The sequence below is a fragment of the Coffea arabica genome, chromosome 8e, assembly GCF_036785885.1.
Source record: "Coffea arabica cultivar ET-39 chromosome 8e, Coffea Arabica ET-39 HiFi, whole genome shotgun sequence".
Classification (NCBI taxonomy): domain Eukaryota; kingdom Viridiplantae; phylum Streptophyta; class Magnoliopsida; order Gentianales; family Rubiaceae; genus Coffea; species Coffea arabica.
The window spans coordinates 37401958-37414517 of NC_092324.1; the positions used below are offsets into that span (position 1 = coordinate 37401958).

Consider the following 12560-nt stretch of genomic DNA (forward strand, 5'->3'; position numbering starts at 1 on the left):
AACCCGGGACCTTCCAAATTTGTCTGACTACCATGGTTGTGGCCTTTGGATCGATTATAGTAACCCCCGACAACGTCTTCAACCCCCTGGACAGCTTCTGGAAGATTGTTCTCTGCAAGAAATGCATCAAGCAGGTAACTTTTGGCCAAATATGTATCTACTGTTTCCAAGACATCACAAATCCTTCTTCTAGCTAAATATTTCTCTACCGTGACCATGATTATTGTAACTTTTCAAAGTATTAACACATCTTTTCATCAATCCACAAATCCTTTGGTTGAAGATTAAAAAATACATACTATAATCTAGAATTCTGGTGTTGTCTTCTTCATTTATTAGGTCGGTTAGCCTTTCTCTTACAAGTCTTCAATCACCAATTTCCTTCAGATGAATTTCAATCAGTTGGGAGTTTGCAATTCGGGTTTGTTTTGTGCTGAAATGAATTGCAAGTAATGTTGGGTTATTTTTTGTATTTTTTTTATGAATGTTTAACTAAAGCTTTGCACCTAGTCCCTCACATTTTTGGTCAACAGTGAGGTGGTTTGCCACTTTTGCCCTTTAAAATTTGGGCATGGCATGTGCACCTAGTGAATTCCAGCCAAATTTTGCTCGAAAAAGTGAAAAAAGACCAAATGTGATCATTTTTTGTTTGTTAGGGATTAAAACTAATCATTTTAGTTTTGAGGGACTAAATTTTCACATTAGCGATATGTGAGAGACGGTTGGTGCAATTCTCCCTCTTCGAACACTATCAATTTTATAGTCTTGTGCACTAGGGAATGGTTCAAGTCGAGAGATACCTTCTTTAAGCATAATACTTATCGTGTGAAAAGAAAATCCAATCTAGTGATAAACTAGTGGGGATTGTTAGTAGTTTTTCACTAATTTAGGTATTTAGAGATTTTACAATTATGGATTTTATTTATCTTAACAAGGCAGTTACTTAAAATCTATAAGTTGCTTCTATCATTGTATCTCTTCATAAAAGAGAAGTTTATCAGATTTGTGACTCTTATGAAAAGAGATATGTCAGTTTCCATAATTAACAGACGTTTCTCTTCATTGGTGTCTCAATAGAGTCTATAAATTCTCAATCAACACATAATTGAGATATGCTTTTCATATACTTTTTTTTTTAGAGAGTTTTATTAAGGTTTTGTTGTATCTTGGGGGTATCAAGTACCTTTAGGAATGTGAGATCACGCCTCAAAGCTATTACTGTACTAACAGTCTTAGTAGAAGGTAAAATATCATGATATACCAAACTCTTAGATGTCAACTTTTTCTTTGCAATATACTAGTCCATATCTGAGCCACAATAGAAAGAAATGAGATATTAATATTAATGTTACATTATCATCCCAACATTAAACTTTAGATCAACCTTTTTTCTATTGAGTTTCATGATATGAGCATGGAGTCTCAAAGTGTGGAGCTATTTTTTTGCTATTTCTTCACTAAAAGGGCTGCTCAAGTTGTTTGTGAAGAAGAAATAAGGACCGAAATTTCCACCATTTACGTCGTTAGTTTAGTCTTTAATTTGGGTCAATTATTAGCCAATAAACGAACCAGTTTTAGTTGCTTAGATCTGCTACAAGTAGCGTTTTAATGGGCTGGACCTAAGGGTCTAGGTTTTCTTATATAAGGCATTATAAAAAGCTGTTGTTTCTTTCAATGTGAGGGAGACGAAATTTTTCCAGAAAATTATCTTAAGAGAAAGCTCTCTTGGCTCTTTGAGCATCCTTGAATACTTTAGAATTATCTTGAGAGTTCGTTCGGTTTATCAATCAATAAACCACCCTTGATTGTGACACGTACTATGTGACACCCCGAATTTTTGTGTCAGAGGAAGAGAATGTGACGACCTAAATTCTTGCTATTTTTACTTTATTTTAACATACTTGCACCTCATTTGTTTGATTAATTAATGATTTTTGCATTTGCATAAATTTATTGTATTTTTGTATTTTGTATTTTGTTTCTTCGAATGCATTTTCGTTACTTTAACTCATTGCTTTAATTACTTAGACATTTTTTATAAGTGAATCAAGTTTTTAAAACATTTTTCTTGTATAAGTTAGTACATGATAAGTTTTAAGTGCATTAAGGTGGTGGGACCCACTAAGGTGTTACGTGCATTAAATTTTTGAAATATGGTGGAAGTGTTGTGCTAAGGGACATTATTTATGATGTGCTAAGGATTAATTTGGAACTTGTTGCTTAAGTATGCAATTAGGAGACAAAAAGATATATATTACCTTAGATGATGCCACTTGTCGCCATAGTATTAAGTCTTGTTTAAGACTTTGACTAGACCAACTTAAGCTTATCTCTTAAGCCTTGGTTTTGTCTTCATTTCTTCCATTTTCCTCCATGGTTATCCGAATGTGAGAGAGAGAAAAGAAGAGAGAAAAGCTTCATTTTCTACTTCCATTTTTGCTTGGATCTTGAAGTTGTACCATAAAACTAACAATCTACTCCATAAAAAGTGGTACTCAAGGAAGATTGAAAGTCTTGGTGGAGAGATTTTGGAGTGTTAAGCTAAGATTTGCTATCTTCAAGACGGTGATCAAGGTATGGGTTTCAAGAAGCTATATTTACCTTAGATACACGTTTATAAGTGATTTTTAGGTTTGATTATGGTGATTTTCATGACTTGTTAGTTGATTTGAGTGGTGAAATGAAATTTTCAACTTTGGTAATGAGATTTCCAATTTTATATTATTGCTTTAAGTTGAATCTTGCTTTATTAGCTTTGCTAAGTGGATATACTAGTTTGTATATGTTGATTTGGCTAAAAATATGAGGAATTCCAGCTTTGATGAGTAGTTTTAGGGTTGATATGCAAAATTCCAGCATTTGGTGGTGAATTTCAATCAATTTCCTGAGCTTTCCGGTAGTTGTAGGAGATGAACTAGAACCTAATTTTTATACCGTTGGAAACCTCTATGAATCTAGTTTTAAACACCGCTGACGGAGCTCAATTTTGATTTTTCTACACCAAGTTTTAATCATTTTACCAAAACTGTTCAGTTATCCTATTTTGGCTCCGACAGAATTTTTATGTCTCTGTTTTTGCCAATTTTGACCCTGGTAACGTTTGAACTGGGGTTTGATGCCTTCATAAAAGTTGTAGGCCTCTGTCTTAGCTTCGAAATGCCATCAAATTTATCTCGATTCGATATACCTAACTACAGTTATGACCAAAATACCGAAGGATGACAAATCTGCCACTTATAATTTCTTCTTTAAACTGGTTTCCAGCTTTGATATCCATGGTGATAAGTTTATTATTTGGTTAGTTTGGTTGGTTTTGAGGCCTTGAATAGATGTATGTTGTTGGTTATCACTTGTGGTTGGATTGGAGGTTTGTTGGCTTGTGAATCCAAGTTGTACTTGGATGGGAAAAGTAAGAAAATAGAGGAAATGCTGCCCAAATTTCTATTACTTGCTTTTATGTATATTAGTGAGATATAAGGTTTGATTTTGGGTTAGTTGGATCTTAAGTTACATATGTATCCTTGAATGCACTTCAATAGTAGTATATGAGTTATTTTTTTATCAAGATTTGGTATCAACTAAGATGAAAAGTGTTAGTTTTATCTCGAAAATTTTGAATTACATTTGCTCACTTTAATTTGGGATTGGTTGTTCTTTCAACTACTGATTTCTGGAATTTTCTTTGGTTATATTTGAATTTGAGAAATGACTCAAGATTTTTCATGACTTGAAAGTTCAAATGTTATTATTCACTCTAAAACTATATTTTCATATTTACACTAGTACTTTCTGGATTTTTTATGGTTCATCTAGATTTTGATTAGTTGAACCATAATACCTTATTTTGACTGATTTAGGTTTCTTTGGTGATCCGGAGTACAACTCGGAAGGAAACTTTTGACATATCTCTTGCTCATACTGGTGAGTATTCCAATTGCATGTTACCTGCTTATTGTTGCTAGAAATTTACTAAACACCTGATTTGACATTTCATAGGCGAGTGTGTACTTTATCGCACTTAACTTAACTCAACTAAACCCTTGATATCTCATTCATGAATGTACAAGTAACTTGTTTTGCATGTGACCTATCTATTGATTTGAAATACTTGAAATGCTTGGAAATGTAACATGCTAGACATTATTTGTGACTTGGTCCGGGTTAGGCGAGTGTGCCCTTATTCGCACTCGTCCTCCCCTTCGTGAATGATCTTGTACTTGCTCGAACCTGATTGACCTGTACTTGTATTTGTGCTTGTGCTTGACTTATAAGTGCTGAGCGGCAGCATGTACTACATTCAATCCGAGTAGGAGGTGTCTCTCATTCTGTCTCCGTACTTTTCTCGATTAAGTCGATTGGTCATTGACTATACTGACTACTTGGGAAGCCAAACCCCACTGGTTAGTTAATCGAGTCGAGTCGGCAAGAGGCTGGTCGATTAGATAACGAACCATGGGTCTTTAGTTTTGTTGAGTAGAATGTTATCTCCTCGACTAATTGGTATGTTCGAGTATTACCACCAGTGTTTATCTTGGAGTTTGAGCCTGACAAGGGGTTTGAATGGTGGGCGGAGATTGGAGTTAAGTAATACTCTACTAGACTTGTTATAATTTCATGATTGACGGAGTGTCAACAGATTTTGAACAAGTGGCCACGGAACCTGCTCCCAAGAGCAGATTGTATCCTTTTACTTGAAAATCTTGGATATCTATGTGAAGTGTTATTGCTCATTTATATGAACTCTTATGCTCGCTACTTGAATATTCCAAGTTTTTACATATGACCAACTTGCTACTTGGGTCTGCATGAAGTTTTGAAACTTCACTGAGTTTTGGCTCATCCTATTAGTTTTTGTTTTCCTTACAGGGGAATACGAGCGCGGGTGTGAGGCTGGTTCAGGCTAGCGTCGTCAAGTGTTGACTTTTGTGATTGTACTAGCGCTAGTGCTTGATTAGGGTTAAAAAAAATTCTCTGAAATTTGAATCTTTTGTTATAATTGGAAATATGTGAACGTTTGAGATAGAAATGAATGTACATGTACTTTCTAAACTTGGGAACCTTCCATTTCCACCTTGATCTTGCTTTGTTTGAGTTGAAACCACAAAAATAAATTGATTAAACTTGCATCTTGGTGCTTAGGAAGCTAGGAGTGGTGAAAGTTTTGGAAGAAATAGCTTGGTTTCTCACTTTCAAGAAGGTTTTGTAAGGTATAAGCCTAGAATTCCCTTTTATCTTTCTTAATCTTGCTAAATATGCTATAAAACCTTTTAATCTTGACATATGATGGGTGATTTTCTAGTTTTTGGTGGTGTAGTGAAAATTTCAATTAGGGTTTATATTTTTCAGCTTTGATTATTGATGTTTAACTAGCAAATGTTGTTATTGAGCTTGGAAATGAAATTTGTGAAGTGATTAGTGGTATGATTGTTAATGGAAATGGAAATGGAAATGCTCTAGGAGGAGGTGGGGTTGTCACATACTACCTTTCCTAGTGTTCATTAGTTTGTTTGGTTGTGAATCAAGATTGTATCAATGTTTGCAACCACAGGGATTAGAGGGATCCATATAGAAATTCTGCTACTCAAACTTGTGTTAATCACCAAAGATCCAGGGCTTGTTCATGCAAATTTCGTTTCATCAATGAGGTTTGTATCAATTGGCATCAAAGCTAATTGGTGGTTTTCCAAGTTATATCCCTTTATTTTTACTCAAATTCGTTAGTTCTTTTCAGTTTTGTGTCCATCCATTATTGTTTCTAGTGATCCGTTAGGGTTCTTTTTCATCGCATCTTAGAGCTTCGTGTCACATTAGAGTTTCTTGGTGTAGGCTGTCCGAATCTTTTAGTCATTTGTTTCTGTCCAGTTTCTGAGTCAATTTGTGTCGATTATTTGTGATATTATTCCAGAAAAAAAAAAGATTTGTGCTTGTCATCTATGGTTTCTTGTCAAAGTCATGTTAGGGTTTCAAAATTCACTATTGTTCTTAGGTTCTTTTGTTGCATCACTTGTTCCATTGTTTCACGGTTTTATTTAACTTTTAGAGTCTTCAAAAATCTAGTTTTAGCTGTTGTTTTATTCGAGTCAAAAAAATTTTTGTCGATGTGTTTCTTGAAGAAAACTCGAGAGCCTTGTTCTAGTGTTTCTTGTTAGTGAAGTGGTGCAATTGGAATTACGAAATGACATTGCTCTTTTCTTGGAATTTTGAGACAAAACTTGGGATTTCTTGAACCTCTTGATTGCTAAAAGAAACAATCTTGAATTTCTTGAGGTCTTGAGTCATGGTTCTTGAAGCCTTGTGAAACCCTAAATCCTTATCTTTGTCTATTCGAAGAAACAAGTGGACTGTTGGGGTTAACCTTCAAAATTTTCTTTGTTTCTTGATTATTGAATCACCTTCTTGATTGTTTGTAGGAATCTTGAAGCTGGTTGGGGTTTTTGGGATTGAATCTTTGATCAATAAAAGCTGCAAAAATTCTACTAACTAAAACCCTAGTGCTCATCGTTGAAGGTTCTTAGCTGTTGTATAAAAATATTATTACAGCCACAAATTTGATCCATAAAGAGATTCGAAAAAAGTGTTGTTTGTGTTTTTGGAAGACCAAAATCGGCTGGACAACCAAATAAAGGAAACAACTTTCCAAATCACAATCAGATTCCTTTTGTTCGAACAATTCAATAACTAGTTGGCAAATTCTTTTGGAAATTCGTTGTCCACAGCCTTTATAATCCTTGTTTCATTAGGAAAAGGGGTTTATTTCCAAAATTATTCTGAGAATTCCAACTACAAGGCAATTTCCTAATTGCTAAACTACACACTAGCAGCAGGTCCTTCCTTTCCTAGTGTTGTAGTGTCGGATCACTAATAGTTTTTTGTGTCATTCTTTCTAACTTAATTCCAATAGTTTTGTAAGCCCCGATGCAACCCAAAGAGTACAAACAATTTCACAATGATGCACAAAGATATATCAAATTTAAGCACAATAAAGAAAACTTAATTAAAGAGAAAAGATAAGAAATGCAAACCAAATATCAATCCAATAGCCTCTTCAATAGATGGCGATGCTAACCAAGATGTACAAGTGAAGGCTCACTCCTTCCTCACCCCAAACACACTTTGGTTGAGCCAAGGAGTTTTACAACTAATCTAGATAACCCTCAACAACCTACACTTGAAAGATCACTCACCCAATTAAGAACTATTTTATACAAATGAGGCAACCCTCACCAAGGTTTTACCACTTCAAGTGATAGGTTCACCTTCACCAAGGTTTTACTCCTCCTAGAGAGTAACCTTCACTTGAGCAACCTCACAACCCAACTTTCCCAACCCCTTATACAACCAACAAAGAATCTTTCTACTCAAAAATCTCACTTGTAAGCTTGTATTTTGTGTTGGCAAAAGTCTCTTGTCTTCTTGTGCTTTGGGGTATTTATAGAAGGTGAGAAATGGCTTCAAAAGGCTCTCTAACAGTCAAATATTAAATGCTGTCAAAACTAGCCGTTGGCCTGTCGGACGTCCGAACCACCTGTCGAATGTCCGAACCACCTGTCGAATGTCCGAACCCTGCGTCCAAACCACCTGTCGGACGTCCGAACCCTGCGTCCGAACGTTGACAGAGAGTCATCAAATCTTTGCGAAATTTCTCGGACGTCCGATGCGATCGATGTGCGTCCGAGGCGTGCGTCCGATCCTTCCGGACGTCCGATGCTTCCTCTTTTATGCCACAAGAATCTGTTCTAACAAATTACTCACATAAAAACATTAACTCAAATCTACATATTGGTTTGTTAATCATCAAAACCAAGGATTGATCGACCAAGGTTAACAAGTTTCCAGCCATAATTTCCAGTAGTTTTTGGTCCTAATTTTGTCCTTAAACTCCAGATTATCAAGTGTCAAATTTCCAAATCCGGTCTTGTTCATTTTTAGTCATTGTTGCATCATTACTCAAGTAGTTACTTGAGTCATTTAATCTAGTAGATTTCCAGTGAATTTCCAATTGATTTCATGCCCAAACTCGAGTTTTCCTCCTCAAAATTTCCAAAATCATGTCAACTCTTGTGCCATTACTTATATTCATTGGTTGGCCACACTCAAGAAGCTCCATTGTAGATCTTGGTTGAACACTTGCAAGGAGTTCTAATTTATTCAAGGGAGCCAATTGAGGCTTTGAGAGCTTTCGGTGAGATCAATAGAGTGAATACTTGAGTGTAAACACAAGCGTGAGTGGATACATCTGAAGGATCGAGCAAGGAAAAATTTTATTCTTTTATACTAACGTTGTCTTGCAGGGTACCTAAGCAATGGAGAAACGTAAACCTAAAGTAAACCTCACACTTAAACTTGACGCTTTGTTTGGTGATTTTGCAAAATGAATCAATAACAACATTGAGGCTTTGTATGAAAGAGTGGACAAACTAGAGTTGTTTTGAACACTATCCAAGGGACGACGAGACAAAATCAACATTGAAGAGTCCAAGAGCTCCAATGATGAAAAGGTTGAGCGGAGGTTGAGATCGAGACATTGTGAAGTGAACCAAGGGAGTTATGTTATCAAAGGGATCAAGATGAAAATTCTGGCATTTCAAGGGAGATCAGATCTAGAGGCATACCTTGAGTGGGAATAGAAGGTGGAAATAATCTTCGAGTGTCATACCTATACCGAGGAGTAGAAGGCCAAACTTACAGTAATCGAATTCACTGATTACGCAATTGTTTGGTAGAACTAGTTGTGCACAAGTAGGAGACGAAGTAGAGAGCTCGCTATTACCACTTGAACCGAGCTTCGAGGGATTATCAGGAAGAGATTGTCCCGAGCTACTACTACTGCAGCTTGTACCAGAAATTACAAATATTAATGGAAGGAAGTCATAGCATAGAGGACTACTACAAGGATATAGAGGTCACCATGTTGTGCGCAGATGTCCAAGAAGACAGCAAGGCCACCATGGCTCAATTTCTCAACAGCTTGAGACTCAAGATAGCCAAGAGATTGGAGCTACAACTGTATGTAGAGATTGGCGAGATGGTAGACAAGGCTGTGAAGATTGAGCAAAAGCTCAAGAGGAAGGGTCAACCATGATCGAATTATACTTTCTTTACCCCAAATCCAATGCCGAACCAGCCAATGAGCGAACAAAAATAATCAACCAATTCAACTACCTCTAGGCCAAAAGAAGAGTCATTCAAAGAAGACACTAAAACAGCCTCTAAAGTGTCTTCAAAGCAGCCAAAAGCAAGAAGTTGAGACACTTGATGCTTCAAGTGTCAAGGGAGATATATAGCTAGTCAATGCCCGAACCAATGAGCAATGATTATGCTATCCAATGATGAAATTGTGTCTGATGATGAGGCTGAGTACGAGAGAATACGGCCACTTGTTGATGAAGGAGATGAATCGAGAGAAGAGTGCGCCATCAATGGACAAGTTGGACTTGGACTTGTTGCACGAAGAGTATTAACAGCCCAACTTAAGGAGGATGATACGCAATGTGAGAATATCTTCTATACACAATATCTAATCAAAGATAAAGTATTGAGTTTGATAATTGATGGAGATAGCTGTACCAACGTGGCAAGCACACTAATGGTAGAGAAGTTTTGTGACGCCCCCACTTCTCCCTAAGGCGAACCAAAGGGTATCCGCGGGACGCCTGCCCAACTCTCGCCAGGACTCACTACAATCCATCATTCAAAAACTCGAAATACTTTAAGTAATTTCAATACATAATTAAAGTACTCCAAATATCTCACACTTACAATTATGCAGCTTTCAAGCTTAAATACAACCCAACGGAAAAGGGTACAATAGCCATCCGTTATAATATAATTTAAAGTTTTCAAAAGAAAACAATCTAGTACTACTCACGAGCACCATTGGTCTCGAACCCTGTAAAAGAAAACCATAACGTGGGATGAGCTACACAGCCCAATGAGGTTCCAAGACACTCTAACAGTTCAAATAAATCAAGTAAGTTGGGCATATCATATGCATGGTTCAAGGTTACACAATGGCATGTTATCATGAGGTGATAATCAATGTACGGGTAATTTGAGACATTTATCATGGTATGAGACATTTATCATGAGACAGTCATCATGGTTCAAGATATTGGCATGTATAGTTCACGAGTGATTGGAGCTTATTACAGGTGCGAGTAATTAAGCATGTTACAGGTATGGAGCATTAACATGAAACAAGCATCATGATATGAGTACATTGGACAGGTAACAGGTATGGAGCATATCACAGGCATAACTCAGATTTCATGTTGGCATTTTAGCATGAAACAATTATCATGATACAAGGTAAACATATACTGTAGGATACGGTGTTCCAGTGGAACTCTGTCGGTCATCTGCACCTTATGACTTCCGGATCCCCTCGGTTTGACTGGTTATCACCTTATCCCTCCAGTGGTAATACTCGAGTATACCGAAACGGTGTCCCAAGGTTCCAACCTACCCGACCGAGCCCGGTCCTGGCTCGAGTAGGTTAGTAACCATGAGCAGGGCCCAGTTCAGCTTAGAGCTTACAACATGCACAAGTAATCAAGTAATTCGGCAAAAGGTAAAATTCATCATTTGAGTAGGTCGAGTGAGGTAAAGTACACACTCACCTAACAATGATGGACAGCTTCATATAACATGCGATTCATGATAATCAAGTAATCAAGTGGATACTTAGCACGTAAGCACGTAAGCAATACAAGTTGATTTCATGGGAGCATGTAATTCACGGATATCACATATTCATGTAAATTGGAAATCGAGTAAACAGATAATCAAGTAATCAGGCAGTCATGTGATTTGATAAACGGTTCATGGTTGACGGGTAACGGTTGAGTAGTGACGATTAATTGACAGGCATTTGTCATATTAATAGGCCATCATTGGCCGTTATCCCATTTTTATCATGTGAGAGTCGAGAAGATTCACTCTAACGACGTATGCAACCATAGCATACCAAGTCATGTTATTTGAGCATTTCCAAGCATGAGTTATTCATCTCAAAAGAGAACGAGTGCGATAAAATACACACTCGACTCTATTTTTTCAAAACCGAGTAGGCTAAGCAAGCAATCTAGCAAGTTAAGCATGTATCGAGTTCATATGGTCATTTGATATGGTTAATCATTTAACCAATTCATGTAGATATGCAATGCAAGTATACATTCCTTAAATAGGCATGAGTATGATAAATACTTAACACATAATACTTAACACTTAATAATCATGAAATAAGCATGTCCTAGACTTATTCAATTACGTATCCCTATATGGAACACTCACCTAGTCAAAACAAGCGAGTAGTTCTCAAACAAGCATTTTAGGTGTCCGCTCCGAGTTCCTCTTAGAGATTCCCTCGAGTGCCTGAGCAAACAATAATCAAGTACCATTCAATATCACTACGAATCTCTAATTATCGAGAAAGATTTTACGCTAGTGCAATCTAAGGAAATCTTATAAAAATGAACCTCAATTACTCGTAAATCGAGGTTCAAGTGGAGTTTCTTAAAGTACATGAGCAATCGAGTTTTCATTTTGGAAATCAAGTATAAAATGTTCAAGTAATATCGAAAGAATAAGGAGTATTTGAAAACTCCCTTCCCTTGGAATTCGGAAAATTTTCAGGTTTGATACGATACTTTGAAAAATCGTATCTCACATTCTACATGTCAAAAATTGGAAAACTTGGTACCATTGGAAATCTCTTTGAATGTACTAAAAGTTCTCAGAAGACACTTTTCCACGAATGTAAGTGAAAGGCACTCAAATTTTGGCTCAAAGTTGGTAACTTGAATTACCAAGACAGATTTAAGTTAGTTTTTGGCCAACTTTGGAAATTCGGCAAAATTCACTTGTTTTGAACTAACCTTTGAAATTTGGAAATCAATTAGTGTTGCAATCCAAGAGTATAACAAAACAAGCAGAACGAGAAACGGAGTTTCGAGCACCAAGATATAGTAGCTCCAAGTTGCTGAAAAAGTTAAGACTATTGGGCTATTTTCTAGGTTTGAAGACTAGATTCGAAGTATCATTTGGTCATCGAGTTGGCATTGGAAATACATCAAACTTGGTACACTAAATCTTCCATGTGTGAACAATATTTCTACCAAGTTTCATACAAAAACTCTCACGGTAAGGCAGTCATTAAAACAACCAAAGTTTATGAAGAGTTGCAAGGCTAAACTATCTTCTCACTTTTCTTTTGTTTACAAACTTTTTGTACCATGAAATCAGTTCCAAATCTCTCCATTATTGAAACCAAGAGTTCATAACATCCATTGAGCAATTTAAAAACCATTGACATCCAAATTTTCGAAATAAAACTCTCCAAATCAGATTTGACCATTTGGCTAAGAGAAAACGAAAAGTTTTCCAGATTCGATGAGCGAATTTTGTGACATCATTTGCATATCAAAATGGTCTTAGAATATTACCAAATTTTGTAAAATTAAACCTCCATATGAGGATTACTCTTCTATCAAATTTTATTTGAAAATTCACACGGGAAGGTAGTTAACTAAACCATCAAAGTTCAAGAAATTTTCCAAGGT

At 36.4% G+C, this 12560-nt stretch overlaps 1 long non-coding RNA gene across 1 annotated transcript; it reads left to right on the forward strand.

Annotated features, from left to right (window-relative positions):
- The first annotated feature begins 2212 nt into the window (after window positions 1-2212).
- LOC140012528 (uncharacterized) lies at window positions 2213-5185 on the forward strand. The gene is made up of 3 exons (XR_011819700.1): window positions 2213-2574; window positions 3858-3921; window positions 4867-5185. It is a non-coding gene; the product is annotated as an uncharacterized lncRNA (long non-coding RNA).
- Window positions 5186-12560: the final 7375 nt, after the last annotated feature.